At 39.5% G+C, this 14,700-nt stretch overlaps 1 long non-coding RNA gene across 1 annotated transcript in view; it reads right to left on the reverse strand.

Moving 5' to 3' along the window:
• The window catches only part of LOC309608224, a 79,711-nt gene that overhangs the window by 23,392 nt on the left and 41,619 nt on the right, over window positions 1-14,700 (reverse strand). The window contains exon 3 of the long non-coding RNA XR_014232745.1: window positions 3,687-3,748. This is a non-coding gene — a long non-coding RNA (uncharacterized lncRNA). The remainder of the gene's footprint in view (window positions 1-3,686; window positions 3,749-14,700) is intronic.

The raw sequence follows: 14,700 nt of genomic DNA on the forward strand, positions 1-14,700 counted from the left end.
GGTTATATATTTTAACAGATAATGGTGTGTGTGTACGTGTGAGTGTGAGTGTGAGTGTGTGTGTGGTGGCTTAATACCAATAAAGTGTTCTCTGACTTCTGAAACAGATTTCTCCTGTGCATAACAATTAGGAATAGTACTAATATAAGTCTGAGAGTGATTAGCACAAGACAGTCCTACTCTGGACCCCAAAATTATAGCAAAGTGATGAACTTTATGTCCTCTCCTCTCACAGAAAGACAAGGTCTGTGTATTGTAGTTATATGCAGATACTTAAAAAGAGTATAAACTGAGTAAAGTCCAAGGACATTTAATTTCCTGTCTTTTGAAATGCAAAGTTAATTTCATCTGGACTTTGAAATTGATGTATACCAGAACTCACTGCTCAGTTCTGCAGCATTACAATATTGTTTTTTCTTTTTAATACTATTCCCCCACTATGCCTAGAAAACAAATATTGCCCAATTATTAACCAGCTACCCAATCGTCCTAAGGAGTCTTTCCTATTTTGAAAGCAGCAATGCAATGCTGAAAAAAAGTGATGAACTGTGATTTCTTGTCCAAGTCAACGGATCGTACAGTCTTTAGAATCAAGCTTTCCAATGTGCAGGTTGACATTTCCTGAGACATTAAGTCAAGTCATACTGTACACAGCTTGATTACTAGATGTAATCAACACCAAGCCTGCTATTCTGGACTAGAATTTTCCAGCCAGAGTAAGCCCTGTTATTGCCTACCTTTGTTTTTCCTCCTTTTCAACTGATTCACAGGGTAAGGAAACAAATGTAAGCAAGAGAGGGAAAAGTAGGCTAACCAGGAACTTGCCATAGATCTGGCCTCATTTTTGTCCTACCTTCTCCATATCACAAACGCACCCCCGGGAGCAGGCAACAACAGTATGCAACTCTAACTGCAAAAGTAATAAACAGAACCTACATGGATGTTTCTCTCAAAGTTAACTCTTAGTGTCAGACTGGCAGTTGCAGATGTCTAATCTCTCATCGAATCAATAGTAACCAATTTTAGATATAAGAAAGGGTGAGGGAGTGCAGGGAAACAGCTAGGGAAGAATGCCATTTTCAGATTTTTATGGCATTCTCAGCAGACCTTACTGATATGTGCTGGCAGGCTGAACGAAACAGCCAAAAGAATAGGATTTTTTGGTCCATTTTAGGCTCTAGTTTGATCCACTTAAATGTTTTCATCAGAATCAAATAGGTATTGGCTTGCTCATTTGCATTCAAAACAAAGCAGGGAGAATTGAAACACACACACACACACACACACACACACACACACACACACACTCCCAACGTTGTGGTAAAATTAGGGTAAGTGATTCGCATGGTGAGGTCCAGAACAGCAGCGGCAGCATCTAGGAACTGGCTAGAAATACCAACTCTCCTACCCTACACCAGACCTCATGAACCAGAAACACCGGGAATAGGACCGGTTGTGGTGTTTAAACACACCCTCCAGGTGTTCCTGACACATTCTGAAGTTTCAGAACCACTGGATTAAGATACATCCCCCAGTTTACGAATAAAGAGGTTCTTTTTGGGGCCAAATTTTCCTAAATTTGAACCAAGTAATTCCAAGTAATCAAAAAGAAGCAAATGTAATCAAACTCTTGTTACGAGTTTTTATTTATTTTCTTCTTGAAACAACTGATTTTAGTACATCATTTAGACAAAAATGAATTCAAATTACTTATGAAATGAAATTAGTAAGAATAAATTATTTTTATAACTAAAGGGTAAATAACTTGGGAATCTTGAAGGTGGGTCTAGCTCAGGCTATCTCCACCTTGGCTACAATGATAACACAGCCAGTTCATTCCTTGCTGTGGGCAGCTGTCCTGTGCGTTGCGGGATGTTAACATCATCTCTGGCCTTTATCCACTGATGCTGGAAATAGCACCCTCTCCCCCAGGCTGTGAAAACTTGAACTTGCAAATGTCCCTTGGAGAGGCAAATTGCCCCCAGGTTGGAACTACTGATCTAGTTGATTATTTAGAAAAACAATTTATTTGTTCACTGACTTCAAAAACACAACATGTATTAGGCACCTACAATAAGCAAAGCATTATGCATTGCATTAAAGACACATATTCCACATTGGTATAGAAATGTTGATACATCAAAGTGCATTCTGACACTCAGACAAAATGATTTGGTAATGAGGCACTGTGGTGTATTGGAGAGAGCAGCGATTAGAACTTAGGTGACACGGCTTGTCGTCTTATCTTTGTTACTAATTTGTTGTACGGTCTTAGGAAATCACTGAATCTTTTCAGGTTATTTTCTAATATGTAAACTGAGGCTGGTGGGTTACATGATCTCTATGATGACCTTGACTTTTTCTGGTGCTATCAATAATGTATACCAGTCACACCCAAGTGTAATTGGTCCTTAGCTAAGAGTTTTTAAGAGCCATGCTAAGCATATATACTATCTCCTTAACCCTCCCCAACTCCATGTGAAAGCTGTTATCTCCATTTTCCAAACAGAGATACTGAGACCTAGTCCCACTGTACACCTCCCCACAGCCACGAGGCACCCCGACTACGGCCAGGGCCCTTCCCCCTGTATCGCATCTGTCTTCAGTTGTACCAAAGCTAATGGCTGGGAAGACATGGAATGACTGCCATGAAAATATATTAGAGGAGAACGAAAGTCGGCACCAGATATCCTGAAATGACACGTGGTTTCACTTCCTATAGAATTAATCAAAATGAAGACAGAATAACACACGTATGGAGATAAGGCAGGTTGCTACTTTTCACTCCACAAAAGGTTTATGGAGCACTTTTGACATGTTAAGCATTATGCAAGTGCACCAGGATATGGAAGTTTCTAGATCTTGACTGCTCTCAAGTTTAGCAGTCTGCACAGCACACACCCCCTGGAAGAACACCCTGGTTGGTTTTCCTTTAAGCATCAATGATAACAGTACAGGCAGGGGGCTGCTGGACAGGCCCTCTCTCTTTTGCCCTCTTGGGGAAGCAGATGGAGAATGAAATTGCAGTAAGTGAAGACAACCATAAAAATATTTGCATGGCTTATCCTCTTTTGAATGAAAAGCAGAAGGAATAAAAATTCTTAGGTTTCCTAATAGACCTTTATTTATCCCTATTCTCATTGCCCCCAGAGGCAGAACTTACCATGGGTACCATCCATATATCTGCTTATCACTTAAGCAGTGGCCCAAGGATCCTGCTGGATTTGCTAAAGGGATCCTCAGCTTGCAATTTTAACCCATTCGGTACAGGTCGTGAGAACCTGAGAACAAGTTCTTACCCAGCTACTTCTCCGAAATGTTACTATGGGGACCAGTTTATCCCAATTCATGAAATCAAAACTGACCATTTTATTCAAATTTTTCATATCAAAGTTGACCCTAGGAAGACATGGGGTGGGGGAAAAGTAGGATCATATCAATGGTCATCTACTTTTAACATTAGGATCACCCACAAGTTGCTAATGTGAAACATAACTGTCGAATTGGTATTAGTAGAGGATTAAAAAAATTGAGGTGAAATCACTTACCCAATTTATTCCAGAAAATTAAGTGAATCGCAGCCAATATGCCACTGACCTATATGTCAGAAATCGCATTCTTTTTGTTCTCTCATAAAAGCCATGGCTTATTTAGCATGTCTCAGACTTTGTCTGACAATGACTTACTCAAAATTCAGCCGAGCTTTAAGGGTCCCATTTCTGCTTTTATTCCGTCCACAAGAAGGATCCTGAAAACAACAAACAAAAAGCATCCAGGTGAGTTTCACTGATTTTATTCTATTTTTCCAAACTTGAGAAAAAAGCTTTGTCAGTCAATCTGTACGCAAATTGCAGGACCGTTGTGAAGCTTGGCTGCTGGCAGGGTGCCAGAGTATACTTTCAGCATTATTAGTATTCTTCATGGCTGTTTGTTGTCTGCTGGGGCAATTATCTTGCTTTAATTTAGGTCACTAATGATGTTATGAGATAGTTTGATGGTGGTGTAATTTCTTTTGATGTTGTTTTTGTTTCTATTGCTTATATCAACTCATTCTGATTCCATAAAAACTGAATTCTATACCCACCGAGGGAGGGAGGCGAGGAGAGGGTGGAGGGGGGCACGGGAGAGGGAGGGGGATGGTGAGTGAAGCGAGTGGCAGGGCTGGGCATTAGGATCTGGCACGGTGCTTCCATGATGAGGGTTTTCTACTGTGCTGGTCTGCTTCTCTCCCAGCATGAGAGCTGAAGGCTAGGAGATCACACCACACTGCTCTCTGTCTCATCAGGTTTGAAATTATTTCCGACAGGCTACCAAAACAATTGGTCCCTCACATCTGCAGCTTTTACACTAGTTGAAGTCTAATTTATAAGATAGATCATTCGCTTCAGTGATTCCATCTCGGATCCTCCTAAGCCTCTCATGTGGAGACCTCATTTGGGGAACACAGAGCTTTTTTCCAAACCCACCTCCTCCTGTCTCCTTCCCCCTTCCCTACCTGGCCCCCTTGCATGGGCAACTTGGAGGCTCTAATGATTATTGTTCAATATAAATTCTTTCCTTGGCACTCAGCTTTATTTATTTATTTTTAATTGTATGTAAAGCCACAGCACTTACTTGAATTGCATACGTACTGGTTTTAAATGTGATTTAACACAAACTAGCTCTAAAATGTACTATTCTGACTCATTCCATCCTTCTGAATACTGAAGAAGGGATGCCTTTGTGTTCACCTACAGAGATATTGTCCAGTCTGCTGTACAACCTGGGTCTCCTGACTCTTTGCCTGCCAGGAGAGCTACAGTGGATATAGAAACGCAATTCAGAATTCCTAGCAAATTTTCTGGTAGAGGAGAACCATGCATTCAAAAATATCTATAGGATAAATGAAGTTAATTTGAACTTTGAAATGTTATTATTTAGATAATATTATTTAGATTATATTATGTAGAAAATGTTATCCTTTAGAAATATTATTATGTAGAAGTAACACTCCAGAAATATTAGTAAATCAATCTAATAGCATAAAAAGAAAAAGCTGAGGAGTCGTGTCAGCGAAATGGCAGCACAGGAACTTGTACTGCTTGCCCCTCCAGAAACACCATCAATTTGAGCAACTATCTACACATCAAAATACTTTCACAAGAGTCAAGAATTCAGGTGAGGGATTATAGCATCTGGGTGAAGCACAGAAATAAGAAAGGGTGCGCCGAGGAGGGTAGGAAAGATAGATTCAAACCACACCCATTTTCCCAGACAACCCAGCCTGGAGGGAGACGTCCTCCTCACAGGAGAAGGAGAGTAAAACGAGCACGGGACTCCACCAGGGACCCCAAAGCCTGCCAGCCCCAGCCCCAGGCCATCTCCCAGAGCCTTCTGTGGCTCCTTACAGGCTCCCCTGAACCCAGGATTCCCACCCTCCTCACCTTGGCACCTGCCAGCTCCAGTGGCCCTAAACGCATGTTCTTGGCATCAAGTTCCCAGTGGGCTTCCATGAACCCATACCCGGCTCACGGCAGCCTGTCTCCTCCAGTGACCCAGGCGCCTCCCAGGTGGCTACCACAGCAGGGCTTCTGTGATGTCAGGCCCCCAACAGTTTCCCCTGAATCAAGAAACCTGTTTAACACACCATTGTGAAGCAATTATACTTCAATAAAGATGTTTAAAAAAAAGAAACCTGTTCACCCCCCTAGGTGACTCCCTCCCCTAGGTCCTCCCTGCAGCGCCTCATCCTGGTGCCCGCTTTACTGCAGCAGTCCAGGCAGTGTCCGTGGCACCACGGGCCCAGTGGGCTCCCATGAATCAAGAAGCTGGCTCACCCCATGCCTGCTGACACCAGGACCCACGTGGCTGTGAAGACACCCGGCTGCCTGAGGTGCCGCAGACGTAGAATGGACTTGAGGACACGGGGAGAGGGAAGGGTAAGCTGGGACGAAGTGAGAGAGTGGCATGGACATATATACACTACCAAATGTAAAATAGATAGCTAGTGGGAAGCAGCCGCATAGCACAGGGAGATCAGCTCGGTGCTTTGTGACCACCTAGAGGGGTGGGATAGGGAGGGTGGGAGGGAGACACATGAGTGAGGAGATGTGGGGATGTATGTATATGTATAGCCGATTCACTTTGTTATAAAGCAGAAACTAACACACTATTGTAAAGCAATTATACTCCAATAAAGATGTTAAAAAAAAAAAAGCCATATGCAGTGCAGTTCAGAGAGAATTCCAGTGAACACACATTTTACAGCTTTTCTCTAACCAGAAGAGTATACTGCCTGCCACACAGGACTGCTTTAAGCTTCTATTCCAAATACTGGCCAGGAAAGCTAATTTCTCCACATTTGACTCAGATGCCATCGACCCCAGTGGCCACTGTTCTTAGGACCATAACAGACCCCAAGAGCCTTCTTTTCACTTCCCCAGATCTATTTGTCCACCTACTGGGCCAGGTACACATTTAGGTATCTGAAGATGTGGGAGGGGATTTATCTATGTTACTGGTCTGTGGCTCACCTCTGAGGTTATAAAAGAGGACTGTTCCTTCTGAGGATCCTGACAGAGCTCTAGCTATTGAGTATTTATTGAATCACTACCTCTTAAAGGTGATGGGAGTAAAGGTCTCAGTGCTCTTTATTGGTGAAGTAAATATTTTTTAAACTAGAAGTACTATCTTTTTATTTCAAGTTTCTTCCTAGCATACCCTTTTTCAATGAAGTTTTAGTTTTACTCCAATATGTTTTTTTTTTTTTTTAATTCATTTATTTATTTATGGCTGTGTTGGGTCTTCGTTTCTGTGCGAGGGCTTTCTCTAGTTGTGGCAAGCGGGGGCCACTCTTCATCGCGGTGCGCGGGCCTCTCACTATCGCAGCCTCTCTTGTTGCAGAGCACAGGCTCCAGACACGCAGGCTCAGTAATTGTGGCTCACGGGCCCAGTTGCTCCGCGGCACGTGGGATCCTCCCAGACCAGGGCTCGAACCCGTGTCCCCTGCATTGGCAGGCAGACCCTCAACCACTGCACCACCAGGGAAGCCCCCAAAATGCTTTTTTAAACTTAAAAATAATTAAACAAGAATAAAGGGATTAGGGTTATTGCCCAAAATATGAATACATGAACACCACACGTGGTAAATATGTTTTAAAACCAGTAAGTAAACATGAAAACGAGAGCATGAATCCATGGAAAGAAGCAACTTATGTGTCAGACACTCTGCTAGGCACTGAATTTAAATCCTCTCATGAAATTTATATTCTATATGTGTGGCCAGGTCAGGAAAATCAAAGTTTCTCGAGGAAAATGTAAAATAAATTGTAAGGGCCACAAAATACTTTTTTAAAAAATTAATTAATTTATTAATTTTTGGCTGCGTTGGGTCTTCGTTGCTGCATGCGGGCTTTCTCTAGTTGCAGCGAGCGGGGGCTACTCTTCGTTGCGGTGTGCGGGCTTCTCATTGCGGTGGCTTCTCTTGTTGCGGAGCACAGGCTCTAGGCGTGCGGGCTTCAGTAGTTTCAGCACGCGGGCTCAGTAGTGGCAGCACACGGGCTCAGTAACTGTGGCTCGCGGGCTCTAGAGTGCAGGCTCAGTAGTTGCGGCGCACGGGTTTAGTTGCTCTGCGTCATGTGGGATCCTCCTGGACCAGGGCTCGAACCTGTGTCTCCTGCATTGGCAGGCGGATTCTTAACCACTGCGCCACCAGGGAAGTCCCCACAAAATAGTTTTGAAAACTGCCTATCATACTTAGCTGAGTCATTGAATAGACCAGTATAATATATGGCATACTGACTATGTGATAAACATTAATGGGCTGGGGTAACCTTAAGTTATTTGATTTAGGGAAACAGCACAGCAAAGTCACTCAGGGCAATTTGCCTGTGACTCAATGGAGAAAGAATTCTAACAATTTATTTTCACCTGGAAAAACTTGGCTCATTTATTTTACTTTTTCCACCTTCCACACCAGTATAGGGATAGAAGAGTACACACAACGTACACGAACCACATGCAGAATTTTATAATCCCTTTATTTAAAAGTCAGTTTTAAGCCTCGTGGATTTTTGATACTATTTTAGATAGTATCAAAAATGTGGATCAAAGAGAAATCACAAATTCTGTTTCCCTGGGAACTTATGAAGAATGGAACAAACAAAAAGATGACTACATCTTAATCTCATGTGATTTGAGAGGGAGGCAAGATGATATATTAAAACAAGACTAACCTCAGATTAAAGAAAGCTTGATCTTAGTGAGGGCCTTTCGTGACTAACAGTTTATGATTTTCATCAGGTCATTTCACCTCTCTGAGCACTGATTTTTCTAGCTTCCAAAATGAATGAACTTGAGTAAATAGAATCTAAAGTCACTTTCAACTCTCAACTCTTATGGTTCTTTTACACTCAGTTGCAAAGCGAGATTGGGTTGGTAATACTCCTTGCCTGGTTGACTCCGTTTGAGACTGGAAACCTAACAACTTTTAGTCTTAGTGTCAATTCCCTAAACCTTCATATCTTTTGGAAACTTTTCCTGTTTGCTTCATAAAATACACCAATGCTACTAACATCTTCACATCAACAGGCAAACCAAGCTAGAAAAAAAGAAACAGGAGGTAGACATAGAAGTACTCTAAATTAGCTTGGTTTTATGGAGTCTTGTTTAAAGGAGAACTTCCAAATTCCAGCTGTGTACTGTTTAAATGTCTCCTTACATGAAACTGACAGAGGGAGAATAGGATCCAGTTAATAACAGTTTCCTTTCCTTGCATCTGATAAGTTAACATCTGTGCCTTCTGATAAGGCACACTAATTTTTTTAGCGGCATTTGCACTATTCAGTAGTTCCCTTTTAGTACAACTAGCTGCCTCCAAAAATGCCCCAGGGCTACAGTGAATTGTCAGACAAATGGGAGGGAGGCACCACCTGAGAAAAAAGCCTCCCCAGGTATACACTCGGATTTCCACATTAACAACATACATTGAAACGTGAACGTAAACTTTGTTAGTCACACTGGGTATTTTAATACTCCCAAATAATGATTCACTTAATATAATAAGAATACGATGATACTGATAATGATGACAAGGTTAATTACTAATTTGTAGTTATCTGCTGATTCATTTAAAGGTACACTTAGTATTTAAGAAAACACTGTAGTGTTTTTTTTGTTTGTTTTGCTTTGCTTTGCTTTTATCCCCTTGTGATTATGTGTCCCTGTTTTGGACAGGAGAAAATTTTTTCTTACCCTCATTCCCAAATGTCAGGCCCTCAGGTTATATTTTTGTTTGCAGAATTCTCACCCCTCGTCTGATTTTTCTGCCAACTTCCCTCTGCTCTATCATGTCTGACAATGTCCTCTGGAGCCTCCATCTGTCAGCAAGCACCTCTATCCTTCTGTTTCTTCACATAAACTTCCTTCTCCTCTGTCTTAAAGGATTTCAGGAAACACCAGTTCCCTTACCGTCAGTCCTTTTACTGAGAGGCCACTGGTTCTCACAAGCACAGCCCCTAATTACCATGAGGCCAAAAGGCGATGTGTCCTGTGCAACAACCTCTTCCCTTATGACCCATTCATTTCACAATAACTCAGTCAATCTTTTCCCATCTATTCATCTTTTAAAAGCACAAACCTATTTAACTCTAATGGGACTACTAAGAGATTTGGCCCAGAACTTTGTGTTTGAGGTATCTCCCTCCTTACATATCCTATAGGTTCTGAAAATAATAGTCCTAATCATTTGCTATTTGCCCAAGAGGAGATACATTACTTTTAATCACAAAAAAATTTTTATAACAGGAACACTACAGGAGTTTGAATGATGGGTTCCAGGAGTGATAAGGGTGTTCAGAAGTCAACGACCAAGGCATTGCAATACATCTCCTTTTCTTGTCATTGTTGGGCAAACAGTGATGCCTGGTATTTTTCTCCCAGAACATCAACAATACTAAAGGATTAAGAAGTTGTTTTTTGGGCCTTCCCCGGCAGTCCAGTGGTTAAGACGCCACGCTCCCACTGCAGGGGGTGCGGGTTCAATCCCTGGTCGGGGAGCTAGGATCCCGCATGCCGTGTGGCACGGCCAAAAAAAAAAAAAAAGAGAAGCTGTTTTTTAATTAATGGTGATATGACTTAAGTATCTATAGAGTCCAGACCACTGTGACTCTATCGTGATGGGTAGAGAATCTATTTTATATTCTTCGCAGCTCTAGAAGTCTATCACTCAAATTATCACTTAGTTATTAGTCAGACAAAACATGTGAAATATATGTCCTAACATTTGGTAGCAAGCAGAGAGAGGAGAGGGCATATAGTCAATTGTGGGATGGGCTTCACACTGAATGCTGTAACTAGCAAGTATGAGAAGTAGGACCATTAGAGAAGCATTATGGAAGTAATGTCCCATATCTAGAATGTTCCACATCCATATTTCTTTAAATGTGGACTAGACTGTGGACTTCTAGTGTGAGGAGATGTCAGCAATTCCCCTCCTCCTGAAACAACTCTGAAATTGGACAAAATTGTCAAAAATGATCACAGCTCTGGAAAATGACCAAAAGTAAACAGCAAATAGGGAAGCATTTACTCATGAAAAACCCCAGAGCTCCAGGTAACAGTGTAGTCTGTTCTAACCTGGGAATTTTTCCCTGGGAATGTTCCATTTTCCCCTTCCTCCAGTTCAGTTGAGGTAATAGTGCTATTAAGACAGGGCTGGCTGTAAAAATGAGCAGTTTTTTTGCTAGAGAAGGCTAATCTGATTTGGCACAGGGCAAAAATCCTACACCAGGGGCATTGTTAATAAGAGCAGCAAACTCAATAGGAAGCAAAAAGGGAAAACAAGAAGGTTGAGTCCTGCTTTGGGTGAGCAGCAGATTGGTGGACTAGCCATTTAACCAGGAGATCTTGGATATAAGAGCCACAGAGGGACTAAGTAAGCTCTCTGCACATGCCTGGCTGACTAGGAGGCTATGTGTCATTTAAATGCATGACCCAAACCACATGCAAACCTGTCAGGAGAAGGTGGAAGCCTTCTTGGCATGAAGTTTGTGCACAAAATTTGGCCAAATGTGGCTCACCACTAAACTATGCAGACGTTGGTGTGATACTTACGATGTGAGGCTATAAAATAAAAATAATAATATTAAAAAAATAACTGAACAGAGACCCAGTGGTCACACACTTTAAGGAAAGAACAATCACACAGATATAGTCCAGGCAAGTTTTTAAAAAACAAAACAAAACAGAAACAATAACCCACAGGGGAAAATAACCTGAATCCAGAGTTGCTACAATAAATTATCTAAAATTTAATGTTTTCAGTCAGAAATTGTAGGGTATGCAAACAACAGGAAAGTGTAAGTAATACACATGGGGATCAAAAGTAATAGAAACTGTCTATGAGTGAGTAAAAATGTTGCTTTTAGCAGACAAAGTTGTCAAAATAGCTATAGTATATATGCATGTTCAAAGAACTAAAGGAAAATATGACAATGACAAATCAACAGAGATCATAATAAAAATGAAAAGTATAGAAAAACCAAGTAGAAATTCTGAAGTTGAAAAATACAAAAACGAAAATGAAAATTTTACTACATGAGCTCAACAGCAGATAACAGATAGCAGAAGCAAGAATCAGTGAGCCTAAAGAAAGAAATCATCCAAACTGAAAATCAGAGAGGAAAACCGTTGAATAAAAATGAACAGAGAATCAGAGACTTACAGGACAACTGCAAGTCTACTAACATACAGGTACAATGGGAGTCCCAGAAAGAAACGGCAGAGAGAAAGGGGCAGGAAAATATTTAAGGAATACATGCTTATAATTCCCACAATTGGATGAAAGAAATTACTATACAGGTTCAAGAAGCTCAATAAACCAAAAGGATAAATACAAAGAGACCCACGCCTACCACATCATCGTTAAGCTGTTGAAAGACAAAGAGAAAATTCTAAAAACATCAAAGAAAACTGACTTGCATGCACAAGAACAACAATAAAATTAAAAGTTGACATTTTATCAAAAATACTGGAGGCCTAGAAGTAGTGGAATGGCAAAATTAAAGTCCTGAAAGCAAAACAAAACAAAACAAAACAAACTTGTCAATCAGAAATTCCATGTTCAACATTCTGTTCTTCAAAAATGAAGGAAGAATAATGGCATTCCTAGGTAAATCATGGCTGAGAGAATTGATTGCTAGCAGAACAGTTTTAGATGAAATACTAAAGAAAGTCCTACAGACTGAAAGAATTATACCAACTGTTAACTCAAATCAAGAAGAAGAAATAAAGAGCACTGGAAATGGAAGCTATGGGATAAATATAGAAGAGTATATGACTATCTTTTCCACTTAAAAATTTCTTTCAAAGTTATAAGCAATAATTATAGCACTATATTCATGGCTTTATAACATATCCACATATAATATATATGACAATCAGAGCTGTAAGAAATGGATAGGAAAAGGAGCTGTATTGGAACAAAGTTGCTGTATTTCTAGTGCTGGAAATAAGTCAGTATTAACCTAATGTAGATTGTGAGAAGTTAAGATGTATATTGTAATCCCTAGAGCAAACACTATAAAAGTAACTTAAAAAATCAACAGGAAACTAAAATTTTACACAAAAATACAAATTTTACACTAAAATAAACAAAAGCAGTAAAAGAGGAAGAAAAATTAGACGTACAGAAAATAAATGGGAAATCGGAAGACAACTCCATCCTCATCAATAATCACATTAAATGTGAATGAACAAAAGCACTCTAATCAAAAAGCACAGATTGTAAGACTGGATTAAAAAAATGAAGATCCAAATGTCTACAAGAGAAACACATTAGAATCAGAGACACAAATAGGTCAAACGTAAAGGACAGAAAAATAGTAGCTATGAGAGAGTTGGAATATCTATGTTAATACCAGAAAAAAATAGGCTCTAAGAGAAGAAAAAAATATTACTAAAGGTAGGGACATTTTATAGTGATAAATATGTCAGGAAGATATAATAATTATGAAAGTTACACACCCAAGAGAAGAGCATCCAAAATAAATGAAGAAAAAACTGACAGAAATGAAAGGTGAAATAGACAATTCAATCATCAGAATCAGAGTTCAATGTCTTACTCTCACTATTTGATAGAACCAGACAGAAAATAGTACACTTGAACAACACTGTCACCACCATGATCTAACTGATATTTAGAGAACAGTCTATCCAGGAACATCAAAAAACAATTTTTTTAAAACACATATAGACTAACCTCTAAGCTAGACCAAATGCTAGGTTATAAAACAACCCTCAGTCAACTTAAAATGGACTGAAATTATTCAAAGTTATGTTCTCCAACCACAGTGAAATAAAATTAGAAATGGGCAACAGAAAAAAATTTGGAAAATCCCTAAATATTTGCAAATTAGACAATATACTTCTAAATAATTCATACCTCAAAGAAGAAATGACAAGGGAAACTAGAAAGCATTTTGAACTGAATGAAAATTTAAACTCAATATATCACAATTTTTATTACACGCTAAAACATGGATGAACCTCAAAAACATTTCCCCAAGTTAATGCAAAAGAGCACGTATTGTGTTGTTCCACATATACGATATGTCCAGAAAACTCAAACTTATAATGACAGAAGGCAGATAAGAGGTGCCTGGGGCTGGGAGTGGGGTGCAAGATTGACTGTGAAAGGGTGCAAGGAAATTTTTGAGGTGATAAAAATGTTCTAAAACTACATGTGGTAATGGTTGCACAACTCTCTAAATTCTCTAGGAATCATTCAATTGTATACTTATAATGGTTCCATATTTTGGCTTCTGAATTGTACCTGAATAAAGCTTTTGAATAAACAAAACACACACATTTATCGAAAAAAAATTAAATTTGGTCAAAATCTGGCAAGTCTTTTATAATAATTTGGTCTATTTTTGTTTATTTCTTGGAAATAACCCCCGTTAAGTGTTTAAATTGAAAACAAAGCCTTAGACTAAAATATTGTTACAAAGCCCCGTTCTTCCTAGAGAAAAACAAAGGATAGCTATGGCATTCCAAGTGTTCACAATGGGTGACTAGCTGCTGTGTGCTTCTGTGTACATGGATAGGTAGAAGCTCTCTTATCCAGTCAATTTGGAAGGAATCGTTGACTAGCAGCTTGAAAAAGTTCTTTTAAAGTGGGCACAAAATTAAATCACATGTCCTTTAAATATTTTTGTTTTAATTTAAAACATAAACATAAAAATAATTATGCAATAATTATTCTGCAATCATTTCAATGTTAGGTCAATTATTTGTGTTTGGGTCCATTTACTCGAGTTTCCTGTTATTTTCTGGGATAAGCCACATAATGCAATTTTTTCAAGTTCACACTTTGGTTTTGTTAAGGTAAACCATGAACTCGTACGTTAATTTCAAAATCAAATGCTAGATTCTTACTAAATTTCCTCATGTATGACAGCGAAAAACTTAAGGACTAATTTTCTATACTGTTCAAAGAAACGGTAAAATGTGCTTTCGAAGAAACATTTTAGCATATGGTTTATCTCTTTTTGTACTCATGAGTCTTCTAATTACGTGATAATTAAAGTACAAAATTATAATAATAAAAGCCACTGACATAAACAGGTATAGATACAAAAATGTGAGGTAAGCCGAGAACTGAGCTGGTTGAAGCAGCAGTGCATGGGCTTCAGTTAATCTGGTCAATAAATTGAACGGATA

This window comes from Balaenoptera borealis (genome assembly GCF_965194805.1).
Source record: "Balaenoptera borealis genome assembly, chromosome: 12".
Taxonomy (NCBI): domain Eukaryota; kingdom Metazoa; phylum Chordata; class Mammalia; order Artiodactyla; family Balaenopteridae; genus Balaenoptera; species Balaenoptera borealis.